This window comes from Sphaeramia orbicularis, chromosome 7, assembly GCF_902148855.1.
Source record: "Sphaeramia orbicularis chromosome 7, fSphaOr1.1, whole genome shotgun sequence".
Classification (NCBI taxonomy): domain Eukaryota; kingdom Metazoa; phylum Chordata; class Actinopteri; order Kurtiformes; family Apogonidae; genus Sphaeramia; species Sphaeramia orbicularis.
In genome coordinates this window covers 8,547,088-8,572,788 of record NC_043963.1, presented here as the reverse complement: position 1 = coordinate 8,572,788, position 25,701 = coordinate 8,547,088, and the positions used below count along the sequence as shown (strand labels likewise).

The window sequence follows — 25,701 nt, the reverse complement described above, 5'->3', positions numbered from 1 at the left end:
GGGTTTTTCTTTCCTTCCTGTACTGAACCAAAAAAACCGAACTGTGGCTTTGAAAACCGAAAACGTACCGAACCGAAAATTTTGTGTACCGTTACAGGCCTAATATCTACAGTTATCCAGGGGATGAGTGGTGATTTTGGTGTTAAAGTCATGATATATTGCTCATTCTATAAGTTTCTGTGAATTTTAGAAAAGGCTGCCATGCTTTATAGAATTTTGCAGTTGACCCTGCTCACATACATCTCATCTTCTCCATATGTAAAAACCTCATAATGTCTGCGATCCACTGATCATGTGTGGGAGGGGTTTCCTGTTTCCACCTCAAAAGTAGAAGACGTTGTGCAAGTAGAGAAGCAAATGCACTAGCATTTAAATAATATTTAGAAATATAATGTTTGGGGAATCACTCCAACCATACATATATTACAATCATACCACGGGTGTCAAACTTGCGGCCTGGGGCCCAAAACCGGCCCGCCAAAGGTTCCAAGGTTCCAGTCTGGCCGTGAGATGAATTTACAAAGTGCAAAATGCAAAAATTACCCTGAAGTATTAACAGTCAAGGGCATCAAACTCTCAAATAACAGCATAATAACCTAGAAATAATGATTCCAAATTTTCTTCTTGGTTCAATGTGAGAAAAATAATATGATATTATTTCCATAAATAATGGCAACACCAATTTATTGCAAAAAAACAATAAATTCTGATATCCTTTAACAATAAAATGTCCATAACCTGAACAAATATGAACAACCTGAAACGTCTAAAGAAAAATAAGTGCAATTTTAACAATATTCTGCCTGTTTTATGCCTTGGTAGATCTGATCCATAATGCACATGTATAAATCATAAGTTGAGGCATAATATTGATAAAATTGTACTTGTTTTCTTCAGAAATTTCAGTTTTTTTCAGGTTATTCATGTCTTTTTTGTTTTGGATAGTGTGTAAAATGAAAATAGTTTCATCATTGTAATGTTATTTTTTGCTTTAACTTTTCAGTGTACGTTCAACAGGAGTCAGGGTGTAATGACCAGCACCTAGTGGCCGTCAGTGTATTTACACCTACAGATACTACCTCACAGGAGCAAACGCCTGTTGAATAATATTAATTAAAAATTATGGGTTGTAAGAAAATATTGGGTCTGCAATATATTGTGATATTTCATTTCACAATACTGTATCGATATTAAAAAGTACTGTATTGATATTTTGAGGTATTTATTTAAATGCAGATATTGTGGAGGTTCATTTTTCTTTTTTTTGTTTTTCTTTCTTGTTTATATTTTATTTATTATAATTTAACACTGTTTCATTAAATAATGGTTATTTGAAGCATCCTAAAGCACGTTTTTCTGTCTGAGAGGCAGATGTTAGTTCCTTTTTTTTGGAAACTAGGAGAATTAGAATCATTTTGTGACATAGCATTAGATCTTGTTGTGATCAAATGAAAATGTGTGTAGTATTTGTGCAGATTTCTGGTGTAATTCAATTCTTCCAGGAAATAATCTTACAAAAAAAAAAAAAAGAAACAGACAAAAAATTGTTTTTTTTTAACAGTATCATGATATATCGTATTATGATCCTAGTATTGTGATTTGTATCGTATCGCCAGATTCTTGCTGATACACAGGCCTAATAATAATTAGTGTAATAAATGTTTGAAGACTGTGTGAAGTCTTTGTGACTAGAGTACGAGAACCCAAACACAGCAGCTCCAGGTAAATGGAAGTGTGTGAAGCGGTGCCGATGCCTCGTGTGTGTATGTGTGTGTAAACTGCTGTTCGGACAGACAGTTTGTTCTGCCGTGTTTATTTCCCAGTGACAGTAACATTCCTGTCTGTTCTGTTCTCCGTCAGCCAGACACAAAACTGTAAACACTGAGCAGCTCCGTCTCCTCACCTGCCTCCACCACTGTGATTAACACACTGATGATGGGGGGGGGCATCAGAAAACCAGTCCTCCTCTTCCTCGTCTTCCTCTTCATCCTTCCCCTCTTGCATCACCCCCCCCCCCCTTCCCCTTTTTTCCAAACAGCTGCCCTACATACTGAGGGAAAGATATCGTTGCATCACCACGGGCTACAAAAAAAAAAAAAAAAAATACACACTTACTGCAGAAAACAAGCGGCGCACACAGAGATGCCTTCATACTACACACAGACACACAGAGGTGGATTAATTATTATTCGGTTGCCAAGGAGATGATGGAAGAACGAGCAAATCTGTCAGCTCCCCAAGAGACTGAAGACTCTTCACACTTCACCCTCCTCTCTCTCTCTCTTTGAGTGTTTCTGTGTCGTCCGACCAGCCGGTGCTGTGGTGGGGGGTAGTCGCAGGGTATTTAATATCTGGATATTATATGTAATTGTTGCCATGGCGATGCTATGGCGACGGCGGCTCAAAGTAAAGACCCTCAGGATTTTGTTGTGGAGCTGGCTAAGTATAGATGGAACATTTTTAGAGGTAAATCACGACATCAGTCACATTTAATAACTGATATAGAAACGTTTTAATAATGACTTAATCACATAAAGCTGATTAACTACAGGAGAAAACCTTTACATGCAATTATTTTCTCATTTTGAGCAGAAAATCTGACAGTAGTCCATCCTTTAAGACCTCCTCAGCCTCATCATCTACTGATCTAAGATGTTGAAGAAGTTTTCAACCACTAATCCAACTAATTACAGTTAAATAATTATGGTAAAAAATACAGATTTTCATGTTATTGATCCATTTGGACGTTCAGAGCTTCCATAGTGAACGTGGAGACAGTCATCTTCTTTAACAGTGATTCATAAATAAACCCATGGACTTTGATAAATGACAGTGGATACAGATGCTCATATATTTTGCATAAAAGTCACTTTTTTCTGCAGTTTTCTCTGTTTTGATGTAATAACCGTTGAATTCACTCTGAGCTTCTATGAACATCTGCATGATCTGTACATTAAATATAGGAAAATACAGGATTTACACTGAAAAATACAGAGGATAATATTATAAATGACTCAGGAAAAGTTACATGCAGAGACAGATTCATTAGGAAGTTGCCACAGAAGTAGTTCTAAGTCTTTAAGGGTAAAGAACATTTACATATGAGTTTTAAATCGTTAGATTTCTAATAGAGGATATTCTAATAAATACACTTGAACTCACTGCAGAAGAAAAGACTAAAATTAATGGATGTTTTGTCAGATTAAGGAGTAAAAACACCGTGAAAATGAAAGAATAGAATAGAATAGCCTTTACTGTCATTGTTTGTACAATGAAATTAAGAGTGCTATCTCAGTCAGTGCAACAATATGAATAAATCACCAATACTTATGAAGACAAGAATAGAGCGAATACAAAATTACAAAAAAAAAATAAAATAAGAAAATAGCTGATAAAATTTCACAAAAGTGAGAAAAGAATAGAGCCAAGTAGAATAAAAATAAAAAAATACACATAAAATATGAATTGACACAATATTAACAGTATATACTGTATATATATATATAAAAATAGTGAATTTATATTTTGATAAATATTGAATGAATATTGCATTGTTATTGCAGAACAGAGATTATGCACGACTTTTTGCACATAATTCATATTTTGCAGGTTATTGCGCATTATCGGAAGTGATTGATTGAAGATACATAAAGGAAGAAAAGACTGAAGAAACTGAAATCAACCTTTAAAGACTTAGATAACTTTAGAATATAGACCTGTTAACCCTTTCATGCCTGACGTCTACATTTGTGGACACATAGTTTCAGCTCATTTTCCAAAGGGTTATAAATGCAATATTCTCCAAAGCACATGGGGGCAGTCTCTACAGACCTGAAGCAGTACAATAGAAAACGGATCATGGTAGTTTGAATGTGGTTTGCTCTGTGATCTCATAAAGTTAACCTCCCTCAGACTGAGCTATGGGTTTACTGTCCCCGTTTGAGGACAAGAGTTCACAGCTTTATAAAAAAAAACTGTCCACCACAAAGGACATTCCATAAAAATGTTAAAAAATGCATCTGAAACTGTTGCATCATGATATTTCCAAAATAAAAAGCCACAACTTGTACTTTCCTGGGTCTCAGGAGGTAAATATCTTCTTAATAAAACCGTATTTAAAAAAAAAAATTAAAAAAATAAAAATGCATTTCAACTTTAGCCTAATTTTGAGCAATAAAATCAATGTTAAAAAAAAAAAAAAAAAAAAGATTTTTTTTTCGTAATTCCTGCATGAAAAGGTTAAGTTCAGTGTAGTTTTCAGGGGACGTTCTGACTGATGTTATTAAGTTGTGTTTAGTTAAGAAACGCACCAATGAACAGAAGTCCTCAGAGATTTCAATCAGCAGATTTAGATTTAGAGTTCTACAAAGACAAACAGTCTCACCAGGATTTGGCAGAAGATTTTTTTTTAGAGGGAAATGCCTGACTTCATTACTGCATTTCTAACATAAATTCGATGCACACTGGGGTCAGTTTGTGCAGTAGAATTGTAGTGAAATAACAGATGAACAAATGCGTGTGAGGTTTTTCATTCCTCAGTCCAAACATCCACTGATTAAATATTCCAGTCTGCAGAACAGTGAAGGATGGGGACCACGACAACGTCCAACCTTGTGCCGTCTCAGTTTTCATGATGAAATAAAAACATAAAACACCAAATGAATAATGTCTGCATCTTGGTGTGTTGACAAGCAGAAACAAGGAAGTGAACTAGTGATTATTCACTACATTTAATCTTTCTTAAGTGATTTATTACATGTTTATTATAATACTATCCTCAGTATTTTGGCATTTTTCAGTGAAAATACAGTATTTTCTTTTATTTAATTTACTGATAATGAAGAATGTCAGTAAAATTTGCAGAAAAGTTGCAATAATTGAATGAAATTGCCTTCGTTTGAGCTCATTAGTGGTGATATGTAGTTCAGTATTAACCAGATTATACTATTTAGATTATCTAAAAATGAGTTTTTTTAAGAGTAGAGCTGCATCTGACAACTGTTTTCATGCTCCGTTTATCTATTAATGCTTGTTTAGATAAATCAATTAACTGGTTAATCTATAAAATGTCCTGAGAGTGTTTCCAGAGTGGAACATAATGTCCTCTAATGTTGTTTTGCCTCCTTAACCCAAAGATGTTTAGTTTAGAGTGACGGAGGAGGAAAAAACTGGAACAAAAATCACATTGAAGGATCTCGAATCTGACAATTTATCAAAAAAAAAAAACTGTTAAACTGATTATTGATTATCAAATAGATGTTGATTTGAGATGTTTTTCATCTTAATAGTGTCGTCAAGACTATCTGAGTCATAAATTAAACAGAGCAAGAACCAGAAACAACAAATGCATCATGGGAAACAGAATATAGTTTGATAGAATTTGAATATATATTATTGGAAATGACACTTTTTTTTTAAGAGTAGAGCTGCAACTGACAACTGTTTTCATGCTCAGTTTATCTATTGATGCTCGTTAAATCTAATTAAATCAATTAACTGGTTACTCTATAAAATGTCCTGAGAGTGTCTCCAGAGTGGAACATGTCCTCTAATGTCTTGTTTGGTCCAAAATCCAAACATATTCAGTTTATAGCAAAAGAGAAGGTTAAAAAAAAAAACATTTAAGAATCTCCAATCTGTGAATTTGTTTATTTATTTATTTATCTTTTACATGCTCAGACTGCTTATTGATGATCAGAAAGACGTGGATATTGAGATGTTTTTCATTTAGTAGTGTTGTCACAACCAGAGACAAGACTGAAAACAGGTGATGCATCATGGGAAATCATACCCAGCAGGTTAATGTTCTCATTTTAAAAGTGAAATAACAGTAGCTGTCAACTTATATTTCGGTAGGTGTGTATTTTTTCTTTTAAAAGAGTGCGAGAGGTTTCATTTATTCAAGTCCCAGTGATAAATAGTGTGTAGTTAACATGCCTGCAGCCGTGGCCGTTCACTCAGACCAGCCTTAAAATAAAACCTTGAATCCAAGACAAGGTCGAGTTAAACCACAGTGAAGATCTTAAGGGGAATAAACACAACTGCAGCTCAACTTCTTATCAAAAAACCAACTGAAACACCCAGAAAAGAGGCTTTGTTACTTTAGTATACTTTCTTTCTTTCTGTCTTTCTTTTCTTTCTTCTTTCTTTTAGCTCACCAGCCAATAGTTGATGAGCTTTAGTGAAGGGGATGTGTCGGGGCACCGTCTTTTTCGTCATCATTAGCAATTTCTTCAAACATCTTCTCAGATGAACTACTGGTTGGTATCATTCCAGATTTTTTATGTCGTTTCTGTGGGACAATGTCTACAAAGTCTATGCACAGTTCTGACATGTTTTGATTTTTTTTAATTGTTGACAAATTTTTTGAAATGTTTAAAATTCGCCTTTACTTCTAATGGTCCATATTTTGATAGTTTATAACATGTAAATGGTTACAGAATCAGTATAGTTACTATTGAGCACTGTTAGGAAGTCATATATGTACTTTAATTGGGTCCATGACCTTTGACCTTGAGTGACCTTGAAGGGTCAAACTCAGGGTCACCAATGTCTAGAATTCAACAGTCTTCTCCAAAACTACTGACTGGATTCATTTAAAATTTTTATATGCATCTTCAGTGGGACAGTGTCTACAAAGTTGTTCACAATTTTGAGAAATTTAGCTTTTGGATTTTTGACAGATTTTTTGCAACATTAAACATTTGCCTTACTTATAATGGTGCATATCTTGGTGGTTATAACATGTAATTGGCTTACAACTATCAGTTAGTTCCTATTGATCACTGATAGAAGTCCTATATGGACTTTATTGGAATTAGTTGAGTTCTCTAAGTACACCCACTTCTGTTGGGAGATTGATCTCATGTATCAGAACCACAGGACTCACTGAACATAGAACAGAACCCGAGAACCTCACACATTCACTGGGTATTGATTCTTGATAGAACATGACACTGACACACAGGGACATTCAGACAATTTTTTTTTTTTTTTGCCGTGAAACTAGTCATGACAGATCTGAGAATTTTGACTCTAAACCAACAAAGACCCTCTCCCTACCAAATAAAAGCCTGCCCATGTCCTGTTGCTTTCACCTCTTCTGTCACAGACCCTCTCCCTACCAAAATAAAAGCCTGTCCATGTCCTGTTGCTTTCACCCTCTTCTGTCACAGACCCTCTCCCTACCAAATAAAAGCATTTCCATGTCCGCTATGTGCTGCTACTTTCACGTCTTCTGTCACAGACCCTCTCCCTACCAAAATAAAAGCCTGTCCCTGTCCTGTATGTGCTGTTGCTTTCACCTCTTCTGTCACAGACCCCTCTCCCTACCCAAAATAAAAGCCTGTCCTGTCCTGTATGTGCTGTTGCTTTCACCTCTTCTGTCACAGACCCTCTCCCTACCAAAATAAAAGCCTGTCCATGCCCTGTATGTGCTGTTGCTTTCACCTCTTCTGTCACAGACCCTCTCCCTACCAAAATAAAAGCCTGTCCATGTCCTGTTGCTTTCACCTCTTCTGTCACAGACCCTCTCCCTACCAAAATAAAAGCCTGTCCATGCCCTGTATGTGCTGTTGCTTTCACCTCTTCTGTCACAGACCCTCTCCCTACCAAAATAAAAGCCTGTCCATGCCCTGTATGTGCTGTTGCTTTCACCTCTTCTGTCACGACCCTCTCCCTACCAAAATAAAAGCCTGTCCATGTCCTGTTGCTTTCACCTCTTCTGTCACAGACCCTCTCCCTACCAAATAAAAGCCGTCCATGCCCTGTATGTGCTGTTGCTTTCACCTCTTCTGTCAAGACCCTCTCCCTACCAAAATAAAAGCCTGTCCCTGTCCTGTATGTGCTGTTGCTTTCACCTTTTCTGTCACCAGACCCTCTCCCTACCAAAATAAAAGCCTGTCCATGCCCTGTATGTGCTGTTGCTTTCACCTCTTCTGTCACAGACCCTCTCCCTACCAAATAAAAGCCTGTCCATGCCCTGTATGTGCTGTTGCTTTCACCTCTTCTGTCACAGACCCTCTCCCTACCAAAATAAAGCCTGTCCATGCCCTGTATGTGCTGTGCTTTCACCTCTTCTGTCACAGACCCTCTCCCTACCAAAATAAAAGCCGTCCATGTCCTGTATGTGCTGTTGCTTTCACCTCTTCTGTCACTTTTTGTTAATGTGTCGGAGCCTGAAGGCTTAAAGCCATCAGTCGGTGGTCTTTCTGCTCTGTGTATGTTTGAGGGGGATGGGATGGAGCTAATAAGCTTTAACTGCACCCCCACCTCCCCCCTTCACCCTTCACTGCCTCTCCTCTTCCCTCTTCCTCCCCCTCCTCCTCCTCCTCTTCCTCCCTGAGGCTCTGATGGCTGCCTGAACAATGTTTAGTGTCTGTCTGAGGAGCTAAATAGATGGGATATATCTCCATTACACACACTGCCTCTTTATCTGATGTCTGGTCAAGCCAACGAGTTAATCCCATAATGTCTGTTTAATATTGATCACCTTCATTCATATTTCATCCCTCAAAGTCGTCATGACAACGGAGGCAGACCCCATGTCGGCGATAACAGCTGATCGGTTTTAATCAGCGCTAATAAAGCACCTCTTTGTTTCTGAAACGTCGTTTAAAGTGGCAGAGGATTTACCCGTGTCTTCTGTGAAGTGGTTTAGCGTTTTCATCCGCCGACTCGAGAAGGTTTTTTGTAGTGTCGACGAAAAGAACGAGGCTGTACTGACGCTAATGCAGCTCACTGTAAATCAGGGGTCTCAGAGTCATTTTCTTTCAGGGACCACATTCAGCTCAGTAAAATAATAGAATAATAATAGTAGAAAAGTTCATTTTAATAAATGTGGAATGAATGCATGAATAATTCGCAGTAAATTATGTTTTACTGACAGAAACATTTTCAAAACTATGAAAATCACAAAAGTGCATGGACATCGCACAATAAGTTTCACTAGAATCATTCCAGTACCGACCGCTTAGTGAAATTATATCAAGTTTTTTATGTTTTCTTCATTTTCTTCTTTCTTACACGATTGCTTTTGAGCATACTCTAAAATTTAACAATGAAAGAAACTTCGCATTGTATAGGAACAATGAGTATGTTGTTTTTTTGTTTGTTGTTGAATGTAATTAACGACCTGAATAACTACTACTACTTTTCCCATACTTGAAGACAGGGCTCTCAAACTCATTTTCTTTCAGGTTCCACATCAGCCCAATTTGATCTCAAGTGGGCCGGACCAGTAAAATAATAGAATAATAACCTATAAATAATGACAACTCCAATTTTTTGTTCTTTGTTTTAGTGCAAAAAACCCATTAAATTATGAAAATACTTACTTTTATAAACTATCCAAACAAAAAGATGTGAATAACCTGAAAAAACTGAAATTTCTTAAGAAAAATCAGTGCAATTTTGACAATATTCTGCCTCAACTTATCATTTCAACATGTGCATTATGGATCGGATCTACAAAGACACTCAGTAAAAGGCAGGAAAAACTGTTTAAAATTGTGCCTAATTTTCTTTTAGACATTTCAGGTTCATATTTGTTCAGGTTATTCACATTTTATTGTTAAAGGATAGTTTGTAAATGTAAATATTTTTCATAATTTAATGTAATTTTTTGCACTAAAACAAAGACAAAAATTTGAAGTGTCAATATTTATAGGCATTATGTAATATTTTTTTCACATCAAACAGAGAAGAAAATATGCAGTCCATTATTTTTTGTAGGTTATTCTGCTGTTATTATTTTTCTGTAGATCATATTGGTCTGTATGTGGAACCTGAACTAAAATGAGCTTTGACTGTGGAATTTTTGCACTTTGCACTTCAATTCATCCCACGGGCCAGATTGGAATCTTGGCGGGCCGCATTTGGCCCCCAGGCCGCATGTTTGAGACCCCTTCTGTAAATGATGATGAAACAATGAGGATATGTAAAGTTAATAGGAATGATCAGGCACTTCTTTACAGGAGGAAAGTTGTGATTTAAATTTTTTTGCAGGAATGTACATACCTTTTCTGTTCGATCACATGTGTAAATATACGGCCCGTGGGCCAAAAACCGGCCCGACAAAGGTCCTATCCGGCCCATGAAGTGCAAAAATTACACTGAAGATATTAACAGTATTAAGTTACACTTCTTCCCACCCATTTTCTTGCATGTAATGGAACTATTGCACTGTTCTTCTGTCTAAGATTGTTATGATGGTTGATATTCCTATTATTATTTCTGTTTTGCTTGTTCATACACTGTAACCCCCAATAAATTAATTTAACTCAAAAAAATAGTTGAAACTGATTACATCGAAATTTTTAAGTACTGTAACTCTAAACTCTAGCCTTAAAAAATTTAAGTAATGAGTAATGAAAACTGAGTGTATTAAACTTAAATGCTTGATTTGACTGGAATTGCTATTTTAAGTCCAACACACTAAATGTCAAGTTAATTTAACTTAAAATTGTTCCAGTGTCAATTGCTAGGTGTAATCTATAACTTAATATCATCAGTTTCTTGCACTCAATCCCAAATTGACTTAAATTAAAATCCTTTTTCAATATAAATTATTTTGCATTATTATTATACTTAACATATGGCATGGATGGAAATTAGGTAGGAAGTTAGCTTACTACTAGTGTACCAGTATAGGAAATGTTTTTATCTTGGCAAGCAGAATGATTAACATTGATGAATGTATCCCTAGATGAACAGTAATACACTGTTGGTCCTATGGCTCTGACTCATGGTGCAGTTCTAAAAACAAAAACAAAAACCAACACAAAAAGCCAATAAACACTGCCATACACACTGAAGTCAAAATTAACACTAACGCCACCACCCTGCTGAACCCCTGCACATAAAAATAACACATTTTCAACAAAATGCCCAATACCCACAATGTAATGCGAGAGATTAAAAAGAAAAAAAAAAGAAAAGAAAGGTTGTGGTCATGACTAAACCTTAGTGATTTAAATCCATTCAACTTAAACTGTTTTTGTACTTTTGGCTGTCTACAAATTATATAATATACTTAACATTTTATAGTATGTAATAAAACTGAAATCATTTGTAATTTAAGCATTTTAGTAAATACAAAGTCTGGGCTTACAGTCTATATATGTTACATTTTCATTGCATGTTTGGAATAAATCACTTAATCAAATCAAACAGTCAAGTTAGTTCAGGTTCCACCTACAGACCAATTGTGAGTTCAAGTAAAATATTAAGATATAATATCCGATCTATGCTATAAAGCCAACTGGCCTCTGTGTGTGTACGTATGTGTGTTTGTCTCGTGATCACACAAAATTCGTACAGAGTTGACTGCTGCAGTTTGTCGTATTTATGTATTTTTGGTTAAGGAACAGATTAGTGAAAACAGAAAGTTGATAGGCCAATATTTTGGGAGATATTAGTCATTTTGGAATACAGTAGCTTACATGGCCAGAACACTTTGGCGGTGACTGCTGGACAAATATGGTACAACATGCACAATACACAACAGCATACAAACTACCACATTTAGAACCCCATGGGTCAATGCGCTAGTAATAATAACTCTAAATTTCTTTCTTGGTTTATTGTGAAAAATATTATATTACATTATGCCTGTAATAATAACTCCAAATTTTCTTAGTTTTTAATGCAAAAAAATAACATGAAATTATGAAATATTTACAAACAAACTGTCCTTTAACAATAAAATGTGAACAACCTGAACGAAGATGAACAACCTGAAATGCCTAAAAAATGTAAGTGCAATTTTAGCAATATAATACCTGTTACTAAATGTTTTGTGTGTTTGTACATCCAATAAGACAATCTGAGGCATAATATTGTTAAAATTGCACTTATTTTTCTTAAGGAATGTCTTTTTCTTCACGTTATTCTCATCTTTTTTGTTTGAAAAGTTTGTAAATGTACATATTCCATAGTTAAATGTAATTTTTTTTTGCATGAAAACAAAGGCAAAAGTTTGGAGTTGTCATTATTTATAGATGATTATGTTATTATTTTACTGGTCTGACCCACTGGAGATCAAATTGGGCTGAATGTGGAACCTGAACTAAATGGAGTTTGACATGGTCTGAAATAAAGGGTCTGAAAATGCCAAGTACAGGCTGAATGTGGTGAAACCGTGCACTTCCTGTTGGTTTAAGGGTACGCTCTGAGCGGTATTTCTGCGCGTGTGGACTTGATAAATTTAGTTTCATGCAAAGGTTTAATTTCTGAAATTTTCTGACACACCCAAGACCCTGAAAATACACATATCCCACCACTTCTGACACGAGTGTTCTGGTATGTTTAGCCCCTCAGAAATGTTTTGAAGAGAAGAAGAAAAAGGAGACTCGTAGTTTCAGCAAGGAGTTAATGTCATCTACTAATGATACACTATATGGACAAAAGTATGCGGACACGTTAAATTCAGGTGTTTCTTTTCTAACAGGCAAATGTCATAAATAGTTTTTATATTGGGATAAATATCATTGCATTGGTTAGTTTGGTTAAATTCTTATCTTTGCTTCTAAAATGTCTCAGAAATGGTTTTTACTTAATTTCTGTCACATTGATTTTGTTTGTTTTGTTTATCCATGACTGATTTTAAATGTCCTACCTCTAAATTTCTAACATATTTTCCATGCTCTGACTGTATATAATTATTTTCTACCACAACTAACCATCTACTTTCTTCACACCTCACTCAAACTTTAAGGAAATATTGATGTTTATATCTCACATCTTACAGCTGTAGCCATGATGTGTCCCAATACTTTTGTCCATATAGTGTAAGTTTTATACTGTAGAACATATTTCGACTGCTAAAGGCCTATAAATACTGTGACATATGACTATTTATTTTTTGCCCGATTTGCTTTTCTTGTCTTGTAGTGTGTGTGTGTGTGTGTGTGTGTGTGTGTGTACAGTATGCATATCTGAAACTGTAACCTTGTAAACGTTTGCTGCATGTCTCAGTCTGGACACTCTTGTAAAAGACATTTTTAATCTCAGTCTGTCTTTTCCAGGTTAAATAAATAAATTTAAGGTGGTTAACCACAGGTCACAGAGTTCAGAATGTCTCCGGCTGCAGCTAAAGTGCAGGTGAAACAGCACATTTACAGTCTGTTTCAGGAGGAAAATCTAGTGTTTAAGGAATGAACACTAACAAATGAGCCAAACTAATGTAAACACACTGAATAAATGTTAGTAAGAATCAAGTTTTGCCAGTTTTTGCCCATAAATGCCAACCACAAATCCATTTTCGGTGTTTATAAGTATTATTTTAGCATTAATGTAGGTAAAAATCCAAATAATTTCGCAAAAGATAATGTTAATGTTTTTTTTTGTTTTTTTTTTTAATTTATTGAAGATGTAAGACACCAAAGTGTGTGATGTTCAGGTCAGATTTTGATTTGGTAGAATAAAGATGAAAGGCTCTGTACGGAACAAAGACAAATGGAATTAACCTGTCAAATAATGATTAATCTGAATTATTTTGTTTTGTTATGAGATTATTATTTATTTATGTATCTTATTTAGCTGCAAATATGAACAAAATAAAAAGAATAAACAAGACAAAAATAAAAAAAAATACAAGAGAAAATTATATAAAACAAGAAGCAACCAGACCAAAGCTACATAAAAGTGCGAAAACACATTAAAATAATGGAAAATAAGATGAAAACGCCAAGTTTTTATTCGACAAAGTGACGTTAACACAAAGTGATAGCTATTACATGATTATAAAAATTATTTTAACTCATTTAGAAAGGCTTCATACAGAACGAAGACAAAATGGAGGTCACCTATAAAATAGTGATTGTATCAGAATTATTATTATTATGTAAGCTTTTTTCATTTTAATTACATTTTACATTTTTTTACATTTTAAAAGGGAAGTCGACTCTGTTTCTGTGTATTTGTGTGTGTGTCTCGGGCATCACGCAAAATCTGTACAGAGCTGACTACTACAATTTGGCATATTTATGTATTTTTGGTCACGGAAGAGACTAGTGAAAACGGCAAGTTGATAGGACCAATATTTTTGGAGATATTAGTAATTTTGTAATACAATAGCATCACAATCACGTTGCTATGGCCAGAATTTTTGCTGCCTACACTTAGAACAATGAGGTAATATTACGCTTTGCGGTGACTGCTGGACAAATGCGGTACAACATGTGTAAATACACGACAAATTTTTATTTATTTTATTTTATTTAACCAGAAAAAAAGATCCCATTGAGATTAAGAACCTTTTTTCAAGGGAGTCCTGGCCAAGAGGCAGCATGAAATACAACACACAGGTACAACATACAAGAATTTATAAGACATGTTAAACATGATTATTTTAGTCTCTAGCACTTTGAGTTTGGATTAAAAGCCTTCAAGGAGATCAATTCAGTCAGTTTCCTGTCTTTTTGCAACATATTCCATGTGCAAGGAGCATAAATATCCGTGCTTTTGGACCGGGATGTTGCTCCTCAGGGTCAGGATGTGGATTTTAAAAACACCCTAAAACCCTTTTCACATCCCACCCTCGATATTAAACAATGATGAAGTCCAGGAGAAGTTCCAAAAGTCAGCTGCCTCCAGCTGAAAAACTACCACATGTAGAACTCGTGATTCCCCACAGGTCAACGCGCTATTAAAAATATAAAAATAAATATTAATAAGAGTCAGTTTTTGCACATGGATACCAACCATAAAACATTTTCAGTGTTTATGAGGGTTATTTTAGCATCAATATCAGTAAAAAACCACAAATAATTCCACAAAAGATGACTTAAAGTTCCTCATTAGTTTTTTTTTTTTTTTTTTTAATTTTTAATATTTTATTGAAGATGTAAGATCCCAAAGTGTGCGGGTGTTCAGTCAGTTTCGATTTGTCAGAAATAAAGAACAAAGGCACTGTACAGAACAAAGATTTATTCTGTCTTTATTTCAGTCGCGTAAAAAAAATCTAGTAGAATAACAATTTCCAGCTGAGATGTTTCCTGGAGGGATTCTCCGGTGTCTCATGCGTCTCAAGACACTGTGAGGCTTTAACACGGCGGAGCGCTCCATCATCACGTCATTTGAGCATCAAAGAGAAGGAAAAACGGAAAACATCATTTTCAAATTTGTCCACATTAGTGAAAACAGAGAGAGGAGCAGGAGCAGCTGGACGGAACCTGAGCGGAGTGTGTTAACCCACCAGACTGAATGTATGTGTGTGTGTGTGTGTGTGTGTGTGTGTGTGTTAGTGAGAGTGCAGGCCGGTGTTGAGTTTCATGTGTGTGAATGAAGCACACAGACGGACAGATTGAATGAGAGCTGAATGAGTCCGTTAACAGACGCTAATGCATCCGTCGGAGCTGCCCAACACCAAACAGCAGCTCAGAAATCTAATGAAAGCGCTGAAATAGTCTGAAAGCTGCAAAGTTTGTCAGAGTGTGAATGGTTAACGTCAACCTCACACATCTAACAGCGTCCAGGAAGTCCGGTCCAACAAATACTTTAATGTACATTTAGTTTTTATGCCTCGAAAGTAGAGCTACAGTCGCGGAAAATATTATTAGACCATCAAATGTCATCAAAAACAATAGTTATCGGCCTGATCACAATCAAGGTGTACAAGTACAGGGTGGGGAAGCAAAATTTACAATATTTTGAGGCAGGGATTGAAAGACAGTGTATGACCAGTTAGTTTATTGAAAGTCATGAGAATTTATTTGCCACAAGAAAATGTACATAATAGAAAATGTTTTTATTCTATGTGTCCTCCTTCTTTCTCAGTAACTGCCTTCACACGCTTCCTGAAACTTGCGCAAGTGTTCCTCAAATATTGGGGTGACAACTTCTCCCATTCTTCTTTAATAGTATCTTCCAGACTTTCTCGTAATAGTTTTGCTCATAGTCATTCTCTTCTTTCCATTATAAACAGTCTTTATGGACACTCCAACTATTTTTGAAATCTCCTTCGGTGTGATGAGTGCATTCAGCAAATCACACACTCTTTGACGTTTGCTTTCCTGATTACTCATATGGGCAAAAGTTTCTGAAAAGGTATGGATAATAGTGTTAGGTATGATTATGACATCAGTATATGTTTGGTTTCAAAACAATAGACGTAGTGCCCGCTGAAAAAAACACTAAATGTTCATTGTAAATTTTGCTTCCCCACCCTGTATATTTGCATCAGTTATTAATCAGTATTCAAACAGATACCCCCAAAACTGTTCCCAAAATATTTCTTTAACCATCTTATTACTAGATCTTGTAATCCTCCAAATTTGAAGAAAATCGGATAAAAACTGATAAAATGGTGACCCAATGAGCGTGAAAACATGAGCACAATTTTATTGTTATAAGAGAGCAAAATTATTGTACATAATGTTTTGTAACACAATAAATAATTCCTACTCACCTCCTGTGTTTTTTTATTACAAAATACACACATCACATTGCTTTTCATTTATTGATCATTTTTGTTGAACAGCTGTTTGATTATCAATTCTTATTTTCAGTATTAAGACAATCAACCATTTTGTTGTGAAAACCCTTCTTTTACAGCCCTTTAATTGTAATAATAGAATGGGAACCTGTTATTTCAGTATTATTAGGACTAAATATGCACAACTAGACAGATTTTGGTCTGCTCCCTGGCTGCAGAAAATTTGGTAACAATGTGACAAACGGATTTTTGCATCGAACCGCATGTTTTCAATGGCGCGTTGTTCACCAAAATCCATGTAGTGTCCGTACACCAATATACTTCCATCAATAATATGGCGTCTATGCCTTATAGATGTATTGTTATAACTTGTTCACAAATGTTTATTTCCTCCTGTACCAGGAAGACTTAGTCACAGATCTAACAGAGATGAGACCATGTGGTAAACCAGATTTCCATTCCAATCTTGTAGAGTCCGTACACCAAGTAGTGTCCGTACACCATATTCTAAATATCTGGGTCTAATTTTATTGTTTCTGTCAATATGTGGAATTTTTCAGCACACATGCTTTGGACATGACATCTATGCAATAAACAATGCATGATTCTCCTGATGCTGAAACATTTATATCTTTGTAGCATTAAATATGGAGGCTATTAGGCTGGAGTGTCCGTACACCCAATAATTTCTGATTTGACAGGGGTACAAGCCTGCCAAATTTTTAGCAGACACCATAATATAAAAATATTTTGGACTTTAAAAGAGAAATATCAGACAAATAAAATGGCCTGTCTGATTTTTTTGATAGAGCATTATTATGTTTTATCTATATGTGCACCCTTTCTGGTACCCTCGAATGTGATCAGGCTGTTATGCAATCAAGTACTAACTCGTGTGTGTGTGTCATGTGACTAGGGATGTAACGATTACCGGTATAACGATAAACCACGGTAAAATTCCTGACGGTTAGTATTACCGCTTAAATTCTAATTATCATGGTAACCGTGTTTGATTACTGCACTTTGAAAACTCACGGTACTGCACATTTCCTGGAGAAGCAGCGTCTACTGTATCTATGTATCTGTAACTGTTACTGCCACTGTCTTATAATGTGTCCAGAAATGACCGGAAATAGACACAGGTTAGCCTTGATTTTCTACATAACAATAAAAACAAAACTATGAAAGTCTTATGTCCTCTAGTAACACACTAAGGTTGAAATTTCAGAGTATTTCTAAAGAACAGGGTTAAAGGGGGAAAAAAATAAGGTACGCAAGGAAGAAAAATCAGCATTTTAGTGGAAATTGTGTCATAATTAAAGAAAACGACCAAAGTCATGCAGTAAAGTGACTCTGAGACAATGGAACAAGAAGGTTTGAGAGGGAAATTCAACTTTTTATGGTGTTTACGTGTGTATTTATGAGAGAAAACCAAAGAAAACAGAGACAATCACCAAAGACGGTTGGAAATGACAGTGAAAGTGGACATAACGCTGGGGTGTGTGTGTGTGTGTGTGTGTGTGTGTGTGTGTGTGTGTGTGTAGTTTGGACTGTGACGTACGCGTTAATCAGTGACTCTCAGTCTGTTAATAGTCACTGACAGTTACTGCAGCCAACAGAGTAATAATAGTACTTAGCAGCTGTGTGTGTGTGTGTGTGTGTGTGTGTGTGTGTGTGTGTGCGCGCGCGTGTGTGTGTGTGACTAATCAGATCAGTTACTGGACTCATCGGTCATATAGCTGGTATGGCTGTGTGTGCAGAGCTGATAATACACAATTCCACACACACACACACACACACACACACACACACTGTCAGTATCATCGGTAATAGAGTTGGTTTATCTCAGATGAACTGGCAGCTTTAGCTCACACATACATTCAGACCGGACCACACATTTAATAGGTATCACACACACACACACACACACACACACACAAAACACTCACAGGGATTGCGTTACAGTGGAATTTCAGGCAGCTGGCTGCAGGCTGTGTGTGTGTGTGTGTGTGTGTGTGTGTGTGTGTGTGTGTGTGTGTGTGTGTGTGTTTCTTACATTATGGGCAGGGCTGCGTCCAGAAACATAAGTAGAGCAGGTTTATTTACAGCTGCAGGTTTTTACTTTTTACTTTTTACTGATACGTTCATTTGCAGGTGTGTGTACTTCCCTGTGTGTTTGGATGTGAATATAGCATAAGTTTATGTGTAATGTGTGTACATGTGTTGTTTATCCAAATTTCTGCATGAACAACACCTGTTTGACTGCGTCCATCCTCAAACTTCCTGAACTTTCTACCATTCATTTCCCAGTTTGTTTGGGTTTTTTTTGTAGGTTTTTTTCTTATTCAAACTAAGGCTCAAAGTACAGAAAGTCATGCATTTAGAACAGATTACTTGCTTTTCCAAAAACCTGTTTAATGCACAGGCAAATTTTGTAAAATATTATATCCCAAATTCACAAATTAAGTTTCGTTTTGCTCTTTTGGTGCATTTTTGATTGGGTTTTTTGGCAATATTTGGTAAAATATGACATTTCTGTTTGTTTTTTCTACATATCAATAGAGACTACAAGCACTCGGAGAGCGCAGACCTCTGCCAAGGCTGATCAGTGGGCCCCCCCGTGGGCCCCCCCGCCCCCAAATACCACCAAAATTTAATCATTTCTTCCTTATCCCATTTCCAACAAACCCTGAAAATTTCATCCAAATCTGTCCATAACTTTTTGAGTTATGTTGCACACTAACGGACAGACAAACAAACAGACAGACAAACAAACAACCCTGGCAAAAACATAACCTCCTTGGCGGAGGTAAAATTCTGACAGTTTTGCAAATTAATTGTAATTAACTTTAATAATTATGATAATACAGTAATTTACAGATCATGCATGTGAATGACAACATAATCAGTGAATGATAATTTAGGTAAAACTTTAAGATATACTGAGAGAAATTAAATGTTTGCATGTGTTCCTGTTGTGACTTTTTAGTAATTTAGCGTTAAATGTGTCTTTGGTGATTTGTCGTAACCAAATATTCAGCTAGGATCATTAATGTTCCAGTAAAGCAGGGGTGTCAAACTCATTTCTTCCGGCGGCCACATTCAGTCCAATTTAATCTGAAGTGGGCCAGACCAGTAAAATAATAGCATGATAGGCAATAAAAATGACAACTATAAATTGTTTTAGTGCAAAAAATAACATTCAGTTATGCCAATTTTTACATTTACAAACTATCCAAACAAAAAGGATGGGAATAACCTGAAAAAAATGAAATTTGTTAAGAAATATAAGTGCAATTTGATCAATATTATGCCTCGACTTATCATTTATACATGTGCATTATATATGAGATCTACAAAGGCACAAAACATTTAGTAACAGGCAGAAAATTGTTAAAATTGCACTTAATTTTCTTCAGACATTTCAGGTTGTTCATATTTGTTCAGGTTATTCATATTATATTGTTAAAGGGTAGTTTCTTAATGTAATGTTTTCATAATTTAATGTTTTCTGCACTAAATCAAAGACCAAAAAATGATGTTGTCATTATTTATAGGTTATTATGATATTATTTTTGAGTTCGATGCCCGAACTTGCATTTTGCAAATTCATCCGCGGGCCGGGTTGGACCCTTTGGCGGGCGGTTTTGGCCCCCGGGCCGCATGTTTGACACCTGTGCAGTAAAGTATAATATTCATCGTATTTTCATTAATGTTTGAACATCTGAGAATAAAAACTATGGTATTTTTGTACATCGTCATCCAGTGTTGATAGCACAGATGTTTTTTCTGCTTCACTTAATGAGCAGCTGTCATCAGATTATTGATCAGGAACCATCAGCTGTAAAATGACAAAACGTTCTCACACATCAGTTTATCGGCGTCTGTTAAACAGAAACATTCAGCGTCGGCCGATCGGTTCCACCTAAACATGACAATGGCTGATTGAATGAATCAATCGACCGCAGGACGGATCAATACAGAGACTGTCAGACCTGATCTTTAACCCACTGACTGCAGCTCAACGGGAACCTGATGGCACTGATCGGCCGATCAATGAGCAGCGGGACGTCCGATCAGAAAGAAAGAAGCAGCTGCAGCCGATACAGAGGAATTGATCAGGAACACCAAAGGGCAGTAAAGTGAATTTAAGAAAGATGGATGTGCCTTAAACTGCAGAGACACAGGCCGTGTTTGTCATCAAACTGGAATTTATCACATTTGAGTTTTTCTCAACATCTGAAATCACATGTTTATTTCAAAGAAGTCAAATATGTCTTTAGAAGCTTTAATAATGAACGTTTCCTATCAGTCTGTGTTCAGATATATAATACCAGTAATTAACTAAAAAAATAATCACAAAATGAGCAAAAATGAACAAAATAATCAAGAAAATGAAATGATAATAAAAAATCAAGAAAACAAATCAAATGAACAAAATAATCAAGAAAATATACAAATAATCAAGAAAATGAATGAAATAGTTAAAAAAAGAGCAAAAAAATTTAAACAAAAAACAAAATGAACAAAATAATCAAGAAAATGAATGAAATTACAAAAAGAAAAATCATCAAAACAAATAACAAAATGAACAAAATAATCAAGAAAACGAATGAAATAATTTTAAAAAATCAAGAAAACAAATCAAAATGTAAAATAATCAAGAAAATGAATGAATAATTAAAAAAGAGCAAAAAAATCAAAACAAATAACAAAATGAACAAATAATCAAGAAAATGTACAAATAATCAAGGAAATGAATGAAATAATCAAAAAGCAAAAAAAAAAAAAAATCTAAAAAATAACAAAATAATCTAGAAATTGAATGAAATAATTGAAAAATAGAGAAAAAATCAGCAAAACAAATCAGCAAAACAAACAAAATAATCAAGAAAATGATTGAAATTACAAAAAAGAAAAAATCAACAAAACAAATAATCAACAAAATGAACAAATAATCAAGAAAACGAATGAAATAATTTTAAAAAATCAAAACAAATCAAAATGAACAAAATAATCAAGAAAATGTACAAAATAATCAAGAAAATTAGTGAAATCAAAAAAGAGCAAGAAAAATCTAATCAAATAACCAAATGAACAAAAAATCTTGAAATTGCATGAAATAATAAAAAAAACTGAAAAAAATCATCAAAACAAATCAACAAAATGGACAAAATAATCAAAAAAGAGAAGAAAAACAATCACCAAAACAAATAATTAATGAACAAAAATAACTAATCAGGTTTCATCCAACACACGTCAGATGTTTCTAATTGTTTGTGCTGCTTCTTGTCCTGGGGTCAAAGGTCACAGTTAATACTCACTTTAACCTTTACAACACATTTAGTTCAGTTTTTTGTGCGTATTTTAAAGCTGTGCACGTATTTCCTGTAATTTATTTTTGTATTTGAAGAAACGACAATTAGAAATAAATACGTCTGTTAATTTCATCGCTGAAAAACAACACAGATAAAGGTGGAACAAGACTTTTGCACAGAATCGAACCTGTATATGTGTGTTTTATGTAGAAAAAGCCGTTCAGTGACTGTCGACGTTCGTCTGCTGAGTTTATTCCAGTCTGTTCATACATCTACGGGTTTGTGTTTTACTTTTTATAACATTTGTGTTGATGCTCCTGAAGAAATGATGACGTGAAATGCCAACGTCAGACTTTGAAGTTGCCGGTTGAGCCTGTGAACTCCCACAGCGGCTGGAGGAAGAGCAGGTCTGGATGGAGTGCACAGGCCACGGTGTGTGTAATGGAATCACTGCAGCATCACACACATCAGAACGCTTAAAGCTGGATTTGGGTTTATCTGTTCTGACAAAATATTGCAACACTGATGGTTCAACATGATGCAAAAAGTGTAAAGGGGTCCGATAAGAACGGAGAAAAAAACTACCGCACAGTCACACACACACACACACACACACACACACACACACAAGTCTGCAATTCAGAGGAAGAGGTGGAGTTTGGGTGAACAGGAATAAGAGAGTAGACATAGAATAGAATAGAATAGAATAGAATAGACATATGATAGAGTAGAATAGAACAGAATAGAATAGAACAGACATACGATAGAATAGACATATGATAGAATAGAATAGACATACGATAGAATAGAATAGAATAGAATAGAATAGAATAGAATAGACTGTTGCCCCCGCGACCTGGCCCAGGATAAGCGAGAAAATGGATGGAGAATAGAATAGAATAGATGAGAATAGAATAGAATAGAATAGAATAGAATAGAATAGACAGAAGAGATAGACATACGATAGAATAGATATACAGTAGAACAGAATGGACAGAATAGAATAGACATACCATAGAATAGAATAGAATAGAATAGAAAAAAAACATACCATAGAATAGACATAGACATAGAATTAGACGTATGATACAATAGAATAAACATACGATAGAATAGACAGACAGACATAGAATAGAATAGAATAAACATAGAATTGAAAAGAATAGACATAGAATAGACTAAACATATGATAGAATAGAATAGAATAGACAGAATTGAATAGACACAGAATAGAACTAGAAGAGCGCTGAGAGAGCGCAGACCTCCGCCAAGGCAGATCAGTGCCCCCCCCACCCCCCCCCGATCACCACCAAAATTTAATCATTTGTTCCTTGTGCCAGTATCAACATTTCATGAAATTTCATCCAAATCTGTGCATAACTTTTTAACGTGTTATCTTGCACACAGACAGACAGACAGACAAACCAACGCCGACAAAAACATAACCTCCTTAGCGGAGGCAACTATGAATAGACACAGTATTAACAGTATGTATCTGAATGAAAGTCTATAAAAACAGTGCATTTGAATAAATATTGTTTTGTTATTGTAAGAACAGAGGAGTTTGTACGACTTATTTCATATATTAAATCTGTGTTTGTACGTCAGAAGGTGTCGTAGAATTCAAACGTTGGGTTAAATGGGTGGAGTCTAAAGCCTGGGTTCAGTGGGTGGAGTCTAAAGCCTGGTCCACATGTGGAGGATCTCAGTCTGGTTCCATCTGGACGCAGGTGGACTCGTCTGTCTGTTATTGTCACATGATCCTGTGGGTTAATGAGCGCGCTCACAGCAGACAGATTGTCTGTGGGTCAGAGGTCAGAGGTCACACAGAGGCTGTGTGTTTGGGAGGCCGTCCTCAGGCTGAAGGAGGACAAAGCAGGTGTTGACGGTTTGATTCCAGCCTGGAGTCAGGGGTCAAAGGTCACGGGTCACTTCCTCTCCCCCTCTTCATCCTCTTTCTTCTCTTTTTTCTTTCATTTTTTCAGTCTTCTTTTCATACTCCTCTTCTTTCTTTTCTCTCTTTTTTTCTTTATTTTTTTTTTTTTTTTTTCTTTTCTCCTCATTCTTTACTTTCTTTTTTCTTTCTTCTTCTTTCCTGCTCCTTTTCTTCTCTTCTTTTCCTCCTTCTCTACTGCCTTCTCTTTTTCTTTTCCTTTTTTCTCTTTCTTTCATTCTTTCTTTCTTTCTTCTTTCTTTCTTTCTTTCTCCTCCTTCTATAACTTTGTTTTGTCTCTTCTTTTCCTCTTCCTTGTTCTTCTCTTTCTCTTTTCTTCTTCTCTTCTCTTCTACCTTCACTTTTCTTTTTCTCTTTCTTCTTTCTTCCTCCTTTTTCTCCCTTCCTCTTTTCCTCCTCCTTGTTCTTCTATTCTTCTCCTCTTCTTTTGCGCCTTCTCTTCTGCCGTCACTTTTTCCTCTTCTTTTTCTTTTTCTCTCTTCTTTTCTTTCATCTTCTTTTCCTCCTTGTTCTTCTCTTTCTTTCTCTTCTTTTTTCTCCTTTCTCCTTCACTTTTTCTTTTTCTCTTTTCTTTCTCCTCTTCCTTTTTCTTTCTTTCTTTCTTTCTTTCATCTGTTCATCCTGTATCTATAACCTGCTTCCAAATCCATTCATCAAATCTGCAGCTTTTTACGCTTCATTTGGACATTAAACCGTTTCACTTCCTTTGACTTCAGTTTGTCTAGTTTTTCATTCAGTTTTTCATCCAGTTTTTTCGTGTTTCGTGGTTGACGGTTCGTTTGCGTAGTCCGTTCGTCAGCCTGTGCGTTTCATTTCACCATCAGAACCGTGTGTGTGTTTTAACGTCAGCTTTCGCCCGGTGCAGATTTCTGTCATAAACTTGTGTGCGTTGTGTTTTGCGTCTGCTGCAGTGTCCTACTTTAGCGTCTCCTCCCTCGCTGCTGCTGCTGCTGCTGCTGCTGCTGTGGATGTGGATGTGGATGTGAGTCTCCGTGAAACAGGATTGTGTAACTGTGGGCTCCGTTGTGAGTCAGACCTGCTGCCTCATCGCTGTGTGTTACTGCCTTTTGTGGGTCTTTGTGTGTGTTTGTGGGGATCTCGTCGGCTCTAATTAAGCCCGGCTGCTTAACGAGCAGACAGCTAATTAACACACTCACACAAGTACACACACCCCTCCTTCAATGCTCCCTTTGTTCCTCTTTTACCTTCCTTCCTTCCTTCCTTTGTATCCTCTCTCTATGTCCTTTCTTCGTCGCTTTGTCATTTTGTTGCCATTTTTATTATCATTGTTTCCTCCTTTCCTTTCCTTTCCTTTCCTTTCCTGTTTTTCTCTTTTTCTCTATATTTCCTTTCTTCAGACCTTTTTCCTTTTCTTTCCTTCTTACTTTCCCATCATTTTTTCTACCTTTTATCTTTTTTTTATCATTTCTCTTCTTCTCTACCTCAGATCCTCTTTTCTCTGTCTTTTCCTTCCTTCCTTCCTTCCTTCCTTCCTTCCTCTCTACTTCTGTGTCCTTCTTTCCTTTGTCATTTTGTTGCCATTTTTATTATATTTCTTGTTTCCTCCCCTCTTTCCTTCCCTATTCTTCTCCTTCCTCTCCTTACCTTCATCTTCTTCTTCCTTTCCTTTCTTTTTTTCTTTTCTTTCCTTTCCTTTCCTTTCCTGTTTTTTTCTTTTTCTGTATATTTCCTTCCTTCAGACCTTTCCTTTTCTTTCCTTTACTTTTCCATCATTTCCTACCTTCCTTTTTATCCTCCTTTTTATCATTTCTCTTCTTTTCTACCTCAGATCCTCTTTCTCTCTTTTCCTTCCTTCCTTCCTTCCTTCACTGTCTTATTTCCCTCCTTGCATCCTTTCCTTCTTCACTCCTTATTCTGTCTGTTTTTCTTTCATTTCTCTTCTGCTCTTTCTCCTGTTCTTACTTTTCTATTATCTCCTTCCTTCCTACTCTTTTGTGTCCCTTTCCTTCTTCCCTTCTTTCTGGCTTTTTCCA

General features: G+C 35.8%; 1 protein-coding gene across 1 annotated transcript in view; it reads left to right on the top strand.

Annotated features, from left to right (window-relative positions):
• The window catches only part of LOC115422047 (plexin A3-like), a 322,979-nt gene that overhangs the window by 176,510 nt on the left and 120,768 nt on the right, over window positions 1-25,701 (top strand).